The 10,282-nt window shown below is 35.5% G+C and overlaps 1 non-coding gene across 1 annotated transcript; it reads left to right on the forward strand.

Annotated features, from left to right (window-relative positions):
- Positions 1–3,362: 3,362 nt before the first annotated feature.
- Positions 3,363–3,433, forward strand: TRNAG-GCC (transfer RNA glycine (anticodon GCC)). Its single transcript has one exon. It is a non-coding gene; the product is annotated as a tRNA-Gly (tRNA).
- The last annotated feature ends 6,849 nt before the right edge of the window (positions 3,434–10,282 follow it).

A 10,282-nucleotide genomic window follows, 5' to 3' on the forward strand; every position in this document is an offset into this window, starting at 1 on the left:
CCTACAAACCGCTTCGTTTAGTACCACCATAAAACACCCCCTGCCTGCGGCACGAGGCAGTAATTGCAGCTGTGTTCATAAGGTGGTACTAATAAATTATCGTATGTAATACGTCCCGGCCGGTCACGGGCGAGGTGCGCGAGTAATTAAGAAATTATTGGACTCGAACTTCCGCTCGGAAATGGTTGTTTTTTAAGCCAGCGTAAAGATGGATGTTTTTAAAGTAAAATAGAAATTTAAATGAACGGTTTTACATAGGCTTTAGTTTGGGAACCTCTGGGAACTTTATAATTCATCATCATAACTGCTGATAGATGCCACTACAAAGCAAAGGCTGCTCTCATAAATCGTCACGTTATAGAAAAGTATTTTTTGTAATTATCGACAGTTTCGTATTTAATTTTAAAACATTAATTTTAATGTAAGTTAATGATGTTTATTCTATAAATGCGATCAGGACATGCTCTAAAGGTAAATGATATGTTTATAAATAAATACTATACAGTAACTCTTTTCACAGAAACTCTGTATGCTTTCACGATACCCCCATGCAATGTTATAGGATTCTTCCTTGTCTCCCTCACTACTAAGTCGTGATCCTTTTTGGGAATAATTATCGTTCACTCTACTACGCCACCTGTACAGATCTTCGACGATGTGTATTGCTTCGAGAACTGTAGTGGTCGTCATCCATTCACCCGATGAACAAAAGTATTTCTAATTTGTCACCATTTTGCTTGGCTACATGGCTGAAATGAATTGTACAAGTTAATGGAGCAAGGATATTTGTGAAAGCGATCACAGAAAAATCTGAACGAGTTTGTTGTTGTCCACACGCATTTTAATTTTTTTTTGTTGTAAGTTGTAGGATGTCACCATTTAATTCTAGTTTCTACCAAAATATTCTCCGAGAATTTTCTTACGACGTCACAAGGGATCGAAATATAAGATATAAAACTATGGTTAAAGTATTTTAAATAAAACAAACAATACATGCCTATTCAAAATATGAATATAAAAGCAATTTTAAAAATAAACGGATGCACTTGAGAGATGTTTTATTTATAAAATCATCGAGTACACTGTAACAACAACTTTCTGTTTAGCCGTCGAACGATATGAACTAATAATAATCCCGAAATCCCCACTTGGGGGCACTCGAGTGGGATTACGGCGCACGCGACGTGCCATAATCCCATGCGAGCGCGCAGCTGTACGGCCTCGGGTTTGTTTGCCCAGCACACTGCACAATTCATACTGAACTCTGCAGACACATGATCGCTTATTCGCGAGCTTTTCTTTTTTCATCTCAACCGAGACAGATTTGAAAACATATTTCATGAAATCGTTTGTTTCGTCTAAATCCGGAGACGTTGTCGAACACCGTTCGGTTTTGATATTTGATTATTGAGATTAATTTATGAAAAGAAAACTATTATAAAAGAAAATTATTTTAAAATATGCTGAAGCTACATATCCACTGCTATATCTCTACCAACAGTACAAGAATGTAAAATTCTGGTTTTATTTCCATTGAATAAATTTACAAGTAATACAAATCTATTATATTAAATATATATGTCATAAAAGAAATGTAAAAAAAAAGCCTAAATAGTTGATAAGCCCGACCAAAAATCAATGATAAGGAATAGCGCGATGATGATATAGTAAGAAAAAGCGTTTTTTAATTAGTATTGGTACACTTAATTTATTAAATTTATATTTCACAGACTTTAGCACCTTTATGCATGTCAGTGTTCACTAATTTAAGTTATTTTACTCTCTCAAACTATTTCCAAACTTAAATCTTAAACCATTTCAAACTTAATAAAATTAAACTAATTATCATTATTTTTAAAAAATCACTGATGTCTTGTTTGTTTTTCACAATACCCTCATTAGTACGTATTATATACGATAACTAAATATTAAAATGATTATTGTTTAGTTATTGATCTGTCAAATTTCAAAAGAAATAATTCAATTAATGTTACGTATTTCAGAGCTATTACGTTATAAAGAGTAATTGTAAAGGCTTGAGAGCGTTTTGATGATAAGTTAACATATATTCACCCGTTTAAAGCTGTTACACCTATAAGTAATCATCTTTTATAACAAAAACTACAGTGCTTTATTGTCTGGGGCAATATTCAAGTTAGCGGCGCATCAAAAAGGGGAATTCGATGGAAATATTTTTCTTTATTTACATCGGTATTATAGGAGCAACATTACGTCATCATCAGTGGCGCATCGAAAAGGGGAATTTTATTCTACTTCTTGATGCGCCGCTGACGGTGATGTAAAGTTGCCCCTGCAGCACAATAAACAAGTCATACTTTTTATCAGAAAGGGAGGTTATATAACCTTCTTCTACTTCTGTTGGCAAGATGCGGCTGCAAGTGCGTATGGGATTATCACCAACACGTTTCCCTCGAGGATTACAATTCACAGCTTATTTTGTAAACAAAATAATTTATTTATTTATTATTAATTTCTGTAACATATATTAAATCGAAAATAAACCATTAATTTTGTATTCAATATCACGAAATTAATTTAAATGAAATCAGACCGAGCAGACAGTGATTAGCAAACAGATTGTATTCAACATGGCGTCGCAGCACTTCCGGTGGACGCGCGCTTATCGGCTCTACTTCCGATCGCGTAACAGCCTGTGAAGACGCAGGTCTCGTGCTAGTGATGCGATATACCAACGTACCAACAGATATTTAGCAGCAGAACATGACCTCTACCGGTCTAAACAAATTAAGTTCTAGTTGTTTTTATAAATTAAATGTATTTGTTTTTGTACATAAGGCATTTTTTAGACGAGAAGTATGAGGTGTTATACCGCGCAAACCTAGTTTGAAATGGCATTCATTAAATCATATTATTATAGACTTATTAGTGTACAGAAACAGATGACTGAAGAGTCCAACTTGAAGGTTCTCGACGCACCCTTCGACTTAAACCAAGAAATCAAATGGGTCCTGACTTGTGAAGAGCACAAATTCTAATTCATTTAGTTTATTTATGATCGTTTTCACAAAAATCGCAATATAATTATTCAATAATAGATGTATTCATTCCTTAGTTATTATCGCTCCTTTAAGAGCGCTGGTATAAAGTATACAATTATCCTTCTTTAAAATAACCGCAATATTTGTTACAAAGAATAAATAAATTTTCCTTTTTTTAGTAAAGATAATAGATTTAGTTGATAACATAACATATCTTTTATATATCAATTCAAAGTTTATTTACATTTGAAATTGGATAAAGTTAGTATTATACCTAAATATTATTTTATATGATTTCAGTTCTTTTATATTTCAACATAAATTATAAACATTAGATTGTAAGCATCGGTGGTTCAGTGGTAGAATGCTCGCCTGCCACGCGGGCGGCCCGGGTTCGATTCCCGGCCGATGCATACTTTTTATACAATACTTTATAATTTTTTTTATATTTTTTATAAATTACCATGGTATATACGTATCTTATAGATAGAATATAAATATTAATTCAATTCTGAAATTAAAATAAATATTTTTTTAGGGAAGAAACAGGCTGGAAATAAATGTTCCCTTAATCCGCAAAATTGTCTGCAAATTAAAAAGCTAAAGCGCAATTCGTTACGTATCTCCGTTTAGAAATCACCTGGCTTTAGTGCCGGCGTGTTAATTACGTAGCCCGCGCCGCTACGCGCCGCTACGCGCCGCTACGCGCTGCTACGCGCCGCCTACGTGCGCCGTAACTAACGTGCCTCCAGTTCGCGTGGCTCCGGCCGCGCCCACAGCGACAAGCGCAGCGGGCAGCGGATAGGGCGACTTTAATATTACACTTTTATAAATATAAAATTTTATAAATTTAGAAAAAAATTGATCTCAAAATTTGGTTTCTTAAGTATTAAAATTAATTATTTACTATCTGTCCCTGTACTTTATACTTCCAGAAGTAATTGACCTGTAGCATTACAATAGAAAAGAATAAATTAATGTAACATATTTTAAAGTGATCACTTTACCATAAAATACATGAAGACACATAGATTATCTATTTAATTTTATTTCTACCTAATAATCTAGGTATGCATACTTTAGAAAACCTAATGTTACTAATGCGTTCTCTGAAAGTAAATGATCTTTCACCTATTATAATGCTTTAAGTGTCGTAACCGTGATGTTCAATATTTAAATAATTTTGTTAAGTAATGCTCTGCAGTCTAAACTATGTATGTCTTCGATGCCGTAAAAATATATTTGACAGATGACAATTATTTTAACATCTGTCATTACTTATCTTGTAATAAAGATTGTTTCAATGTATTTTTGAAATCCTTAATAAGCTGGTTGAATACGGAAGATAAATGTAATTATTATATTAAAGCACCGGCTCAAGTTGAATACCTTGTGGTAGTCCACGAGCTTTGTTACTATGTCAGGTATCTCTAGTGCTTTCCGACTTGAAACCCGGTAAAGCTGGAGGTTATATGAAATTTTTTGATCGGCCCATCCTCGTCTCTGTAACGGTGATACTCTGTAAAACCATTTTTAATTTTGATTATTTTTTTTACCTGGTGTAGATATACCATATCTAAAACTTCGTCACAGTAAACAGTTCAATAATTTGAGTAAGCTTTTCAGAATCACTGCTAGAAGCAATGGACGAAGCAACAGGTCAATGCTAGGACACGACAAAAGAGTTCATTACTAACAATTTTTAACTGATTTCACAGTTTATGAATAAATTTCACTAACAGTTTCTAAAACATACAGTGATAAGAAAACCCCGATTGATTTTGCTGTGGGTTCACACAGCCACGTATTTTTAAGTTGTCCATTATAGGGGAGCTCAATTTGATTCTAGTATCTTTGAATTTTGGCTCTTATAGCATTCTTTCTTCGACGCACGAAACTGAATTGAATTTGATAATCCTAAGTAAATAACATTGCGAGTTAATGAGTATAGGTTAGATTTTCAATAAAGCCTGCTAAAAGTGGTCAGCGCCCAGCGTTTATCGTGGATCTTAACAAGGTTTTCTGCTAACCTTGAGGGTGGATTTCTTGTGCTGCGCTTGCTGATCCTAATGTTTATTCCAGAACCGTAAGACTCCAGCGGCCATCTATTCTACGAGCTGTGTAGCCTGCCCGCTGCCATTTCAATATATGAATTAATTGAATTAGTAACAATTGATAAGGAAAAAAATCATTACCTACTTTTCTCGTGATTAATATGTGACTGCGACGGCTATGATTAAAAGGTTGAGTACCACTGGACAGCATTGTGTAAAAAGGTCGACACGTCAGCGCCTACGCGGACCGCGCCACAAAGCGCTCAGCCGCAACACATTGCAGCGAAGCTCCGTAAGGCGCTCGCTAAGTGGCATTTAATTAAAAATATGTCAGCATCGAGCCCGCGCGGATTACGAGCGGCCGACGCCCCGCGCTCCGATCCCCACGCGCCGCCTAAATTGGATTTGTGTTGTTCTTTGGGATTTCACCTCCAGTCTTTATGGGTCTTGTTGTTCGAGTGGGCCCAGTTAATTTGTTTATGCTAATTGCGGCTCTGTGACTGATTTGAAAAAGTCGGTTATTGTTTGAAGCAATCCACACGGGGGACTGCCCGAGTCAAATATAATTAGACAGGGAAGATTTTTATTTTTCCTTTTTGACGAAATTTCTCTGGCTGCGTAACTGGCTGTTATATTTATTTATTACTGGTTTAACTCCTAGACCCCGTGGATCATTCTAAGAAGATTGCGTCTATGAGAGAAGCTTGTTGCAAGGTAAGTTACCGCAAGGCTCCTTACAAAATAATTACGTTCAAGAGCTTTGATAATGAATTAATAACTTATATTTATTATCAAATATCGTTAGAACCTTAAGATTTGGGTTTGGAGACCGCGGAGCGATAAAGCCGCTTATAGTAATTTTTGTTAGAATTTATTTATTTATCGGTTATTAATAAATATTGTCAACTCTGAATGATTCATTGTCATCACTTTTATAACTACAGAGAAGAATGGCAGAAGAGCTCTAGCACAATTTATAGAAATAAGAAGAATGCAGTGGTTTATAAATGGCATTACTCAATTTGACCTACCAATCGATCCCTGTGATTACTTTAAAAATATTTTTTTTTTACAAAAGTATTTAGGGCATATAACTCAAAATTGCTTTATCATTAAAAAAATCTTTAAGCTGTATGAGTAGTTTTTACGCGTTTTTGTCTTATTATCATCATATGAGACGGCAGACGAACCATGTAGTGCTTAGGCCTCTCCCAAACATCGCCAAAGTGACCAGTCTCGCTACCTGCGGTCTTCACTATGCCGTCGGTCTTCCTCGAGAGGCTTTCGGCCTTAACGGCCTTTAGTCGCACGAGTGACGCCCCCTGACCACTACCACTTCAGATGTCTTCTTCTTCTTCTCCTATAAATGATCGGACTCGGTAATAATATGAGTAACTTAATAAACAAATTGATAATTACTTATTGTTACAACAGGAGGTGCAAAAGTCATATCATAATTTGAAACTGGAGCCTTTTTGTAATAAATTAAAAAAAAGAGCTATGTTGTTGAAAAAAATTTACTTGAATGTGTAATATTAATGACGTTAATTAAAAAAAATTAGTTCGCCCAAGTTACTAACTCCAGAGTTGATACAAAATTGCGCATGTTTTCAGGCGTTTTGATTCGCTACTCGCCAAACATCTGACCCTTCATTGGCGATATCATCTTAAGTGTTAGCTTTCTAGACTCGTAAACGAGAAACATAGGGGACCTAGTTTTCATGAGGTGGCTGAGCCAAACGCTTGGTCATTCAAACACATGGAGCTCGAATAGGAAAACGACGACGAAATGCACGTTGCGTTAAATCAATAGACTGAAAATTTGTTAAAAAAGCAGTAACAATAATTCCACATTACTGAGGTGTATATCACTCTGTTGTTTACTAACAACTAATTATTTGTATACATGTTACATCAAAATATCAAAGCGCAGTGCTATTTGATGCTAATTATAAAAAAATGGGCATGTTTACATTATCTCATTACTTTTGCGCCGTTTATAAAACACCAACAACATTTCATATTATAAAAATTATATACAATATGTGAAATTTGTGCTACTCAAAGTATGCATAAAATTTACCAAAAGACAATGTAATAAATAAATAAATAACCTGTATATAAATTATTTTGATGATGAAATGATAAATAAACCAATGGCAGACGATGGCACAAGATAGAGGAATGTGGAAGTCTCTCGCTTCAGAGGCCAAGACCCACTTTGGGTCACCGAGCCAGCGAAGTAAGTAAGTATAAATGATTTTACTGATATGTGTAATAATGAACATGTTTAAATATTAATATGAATGCCTCCGTGAATCTGACGTTAAACAGTGGCAAATTAGCCGTCAAATAAACCGTTGCGGCCATAAACCCGAGCCCCAGATATAAATGTAATCGATTAACAAGGCTCGTATAAAAGTTTAACAATGCCCAATAAAGCGCGGGGTAGCGGCGCAGACACGCGCGCGTCATAAAACTACAGTTAACCGCTCGTGTTGAATTATCAGCGCCGCGTGGATTCGAATCCATGATCGTTTTATGATCGATGTCTTCCAAGCTGGCGTTGGACCAATTAATCATACCCTGGTTAGTAACTATTGGTGGCGTGTGCTTCTATTTAAAACTATACTATGTAGTATAGTGTCTATATTTAAAGGAGTTAGCGTTATGAAAGCTGTGACAGTACCAGAGCCAATAAGATCAAAGTTCTTTTTTAAATAGCTCCTCGTTTTGGGGATCTCTCGTTCTCTCCTGCCATGGCAATGCAGGGAATCTTTATACTATTAATAATTCTCTCCTATCCTTCACATTATCTTACATCCCTTTGCTTACCTTTCTTTTTGTAGATCGCCTCACTTTCGTCGCCTTGCAGAATCCTAGATTTAAAGTTTTTTTTGGTTTTTCTTTGTTGATTTTTTTACATTTATTAGTCTTCGTTTAATATAACAAAATAAATATTTATTGTAATAATTAATAAACATAATTTGACTTAGTTATTGTCGCTGTTACATGTCTACTGTAAGGGATAGGTCTCCCCCTTAGGCAAAGATGTTTATGGAAGTAGATACTACTACAATCATCAAACATGGCTGGCCGGTTGGCGATTGTAGTGCGGTATTATGATTTTCATAAGATACTGCTGCCCATCTTCTGGAAACACGATCGACAGCTGTGATAATCATATTATTAATGCACAAAGTTAAAATTAAATATTGGACTATATCCCGGAGTTTGAACCCGCGACCTACGATCGCATGTCAATACTCTGCCGCTGGGCTATCGCTGCTCTCTTATTTGTTGCACATTGATCTAATATTAAATTAATTTTTAATGTATTTTCTATTAGTTTTGAATTCTCACTGTCGAGTATTTTAATAGAGAGAGAGGATACGTATAATACGGGTATAATATCACACGGGTGCAGTGAGGTTATACTGATGAACAAAACAAATATTCTTCATAGCTATGTGCTCTTGGTAGAGCAGACGAACTCTTGGTAGAGTTGGCGTAGAGGAAGTCGTTGCGACTCTTCTGACAGTCCCTTTATATCTCTTACTCATCGAAGCACTTCGCACGTACGGATTTAGAGAAATGCGTAAAAATAATCGGTAATTGAATAAATAATGCACGAAAATAAATAGTATTTATTATTAATATTTTAATTATTGACTTTGGTTTTTAAAATTCTAGTAGTTTTTAATGTTGTTTATAAAGGCATTCTTCATATAGTTCAGGAAATTTTTGGTTATCGTGTAGTTTTTGTGCGCTCACTACTGTCGTAATATTTAATATAAAATAATGTTTAATAGGGGTAACATTAATGCTGGTTAATATGATAACTTTCTGCAAAATGCCAAATGCTCGCAGTCCCGTGATCATATCTCATTTACATAACGAACACCAAGTACATTGTTCGAGTAGCAACTATCAACACAGCAGGGTATTGCAGATAAGTTAAAAAATACTGGTCGTGATTACTTTCCAAGTCCAAAGGCTGTGTATGAAAAAGTTAGCTGAGATTTGAACTTGCTACACTTAGACTATTTCTTCGTGTTTTATTTTCTACTTAGTAAGAGTGTAATTAGTAACACTGTTTGCGTTGTACACTTACGATTATAGAAATGCTTTGACGTTTCAACTCGTAGACTCCCACCGCAAGACAAACGTATATTACGTTGAAGACGCTGCTGCCCATCCTTTGGAAACTTGTTTGTGAGCAGTGATAATACTATGTAATCAATGCAAAATTACGGATTTATTAGATTATAATCCGACATTGAAGACATTGCTCTTTCATTGTACACTTCTGTATTTTACATTTGTCCATGCGTTTCTAGTACGGCCACTATTTGTGAATAATATTAAATAGATAAACATTCTTGATTGTTTACCTCTCTGAATATTTGTCTATATAAATGTTACTATCTAAACACTATAGGATAAATATATCAGAAATTGTAATACTAAAACATACAAAGATATTCCATAAATAGTCATAAAGACTTCATCTTTTCAGATATATATTTTTATGAAAATTTAAAATTCATTTTCGAACTGATAAATAATTGAATCATAATTTTTGTATGCTTTTTCAGATCAGAACGCGTTGGAACCTTTGTAGCTATGTATTTTAAGTGTAAAGAGTTGTAGTTTCAATCAAGTTGTATCATTCCGGCATTCTTGACGTAACATTATAAATGATCCCAAATGTTAAATAGCTTGAATAAAAGAAGAGGTCCTTCTTAGCTGATATAAAACATAATCAACATATGATATATTGTTTAAAAAATTAGAGAGAATTTACTCAACATCTTTGCGTCACTCGGATACACGCGGACCGTGGGCAATTGTATATATGAAGTTAAACATGTTTAAGAAAAGAGTTAGTATCCGTTTCCTCCGTAACACGATATGTAGCTGATGTCCATTGAGACTTGAACCCAAGTACATCGCGGGCGGACCCACATCGGCGCATTGCTACAGAGACGTGTAGCTAAGGCAGGGCGGTTTATAGCAACGGCGCCGCCCGCCCGCGCTCACTCGCGCGCCGCCCCACAAGCGCGCCGCCCGCCTCCGTCACTTCCGGCGCGGACTCGCCCGGCGTATCCAACTGCTATCTGCTCGGCTATAACAGCTATGCTCTAACGTTTAAAATAACGTGTTAAACAATCGCCGTTATACTCGGCGATGTAAACAGACCGGTCG

The sequence above is a fragment of the Battus philenor genome, unplaced genomic scaffold (genome assembly GCF_028537555.1).
Source record: "Battus philenor isolate CCGP_79_NKW_IND1 unplaced genomic scaffold, ilBatPhil1.0.hap1 SCAF_16, whole genome shotgun sequence".
Lineage (NCBI taxonomy): Eukaryota > Metazoa > Arthropoda > Insecta > Lepidoptera > Papilionidae > Battus > Battus philenor.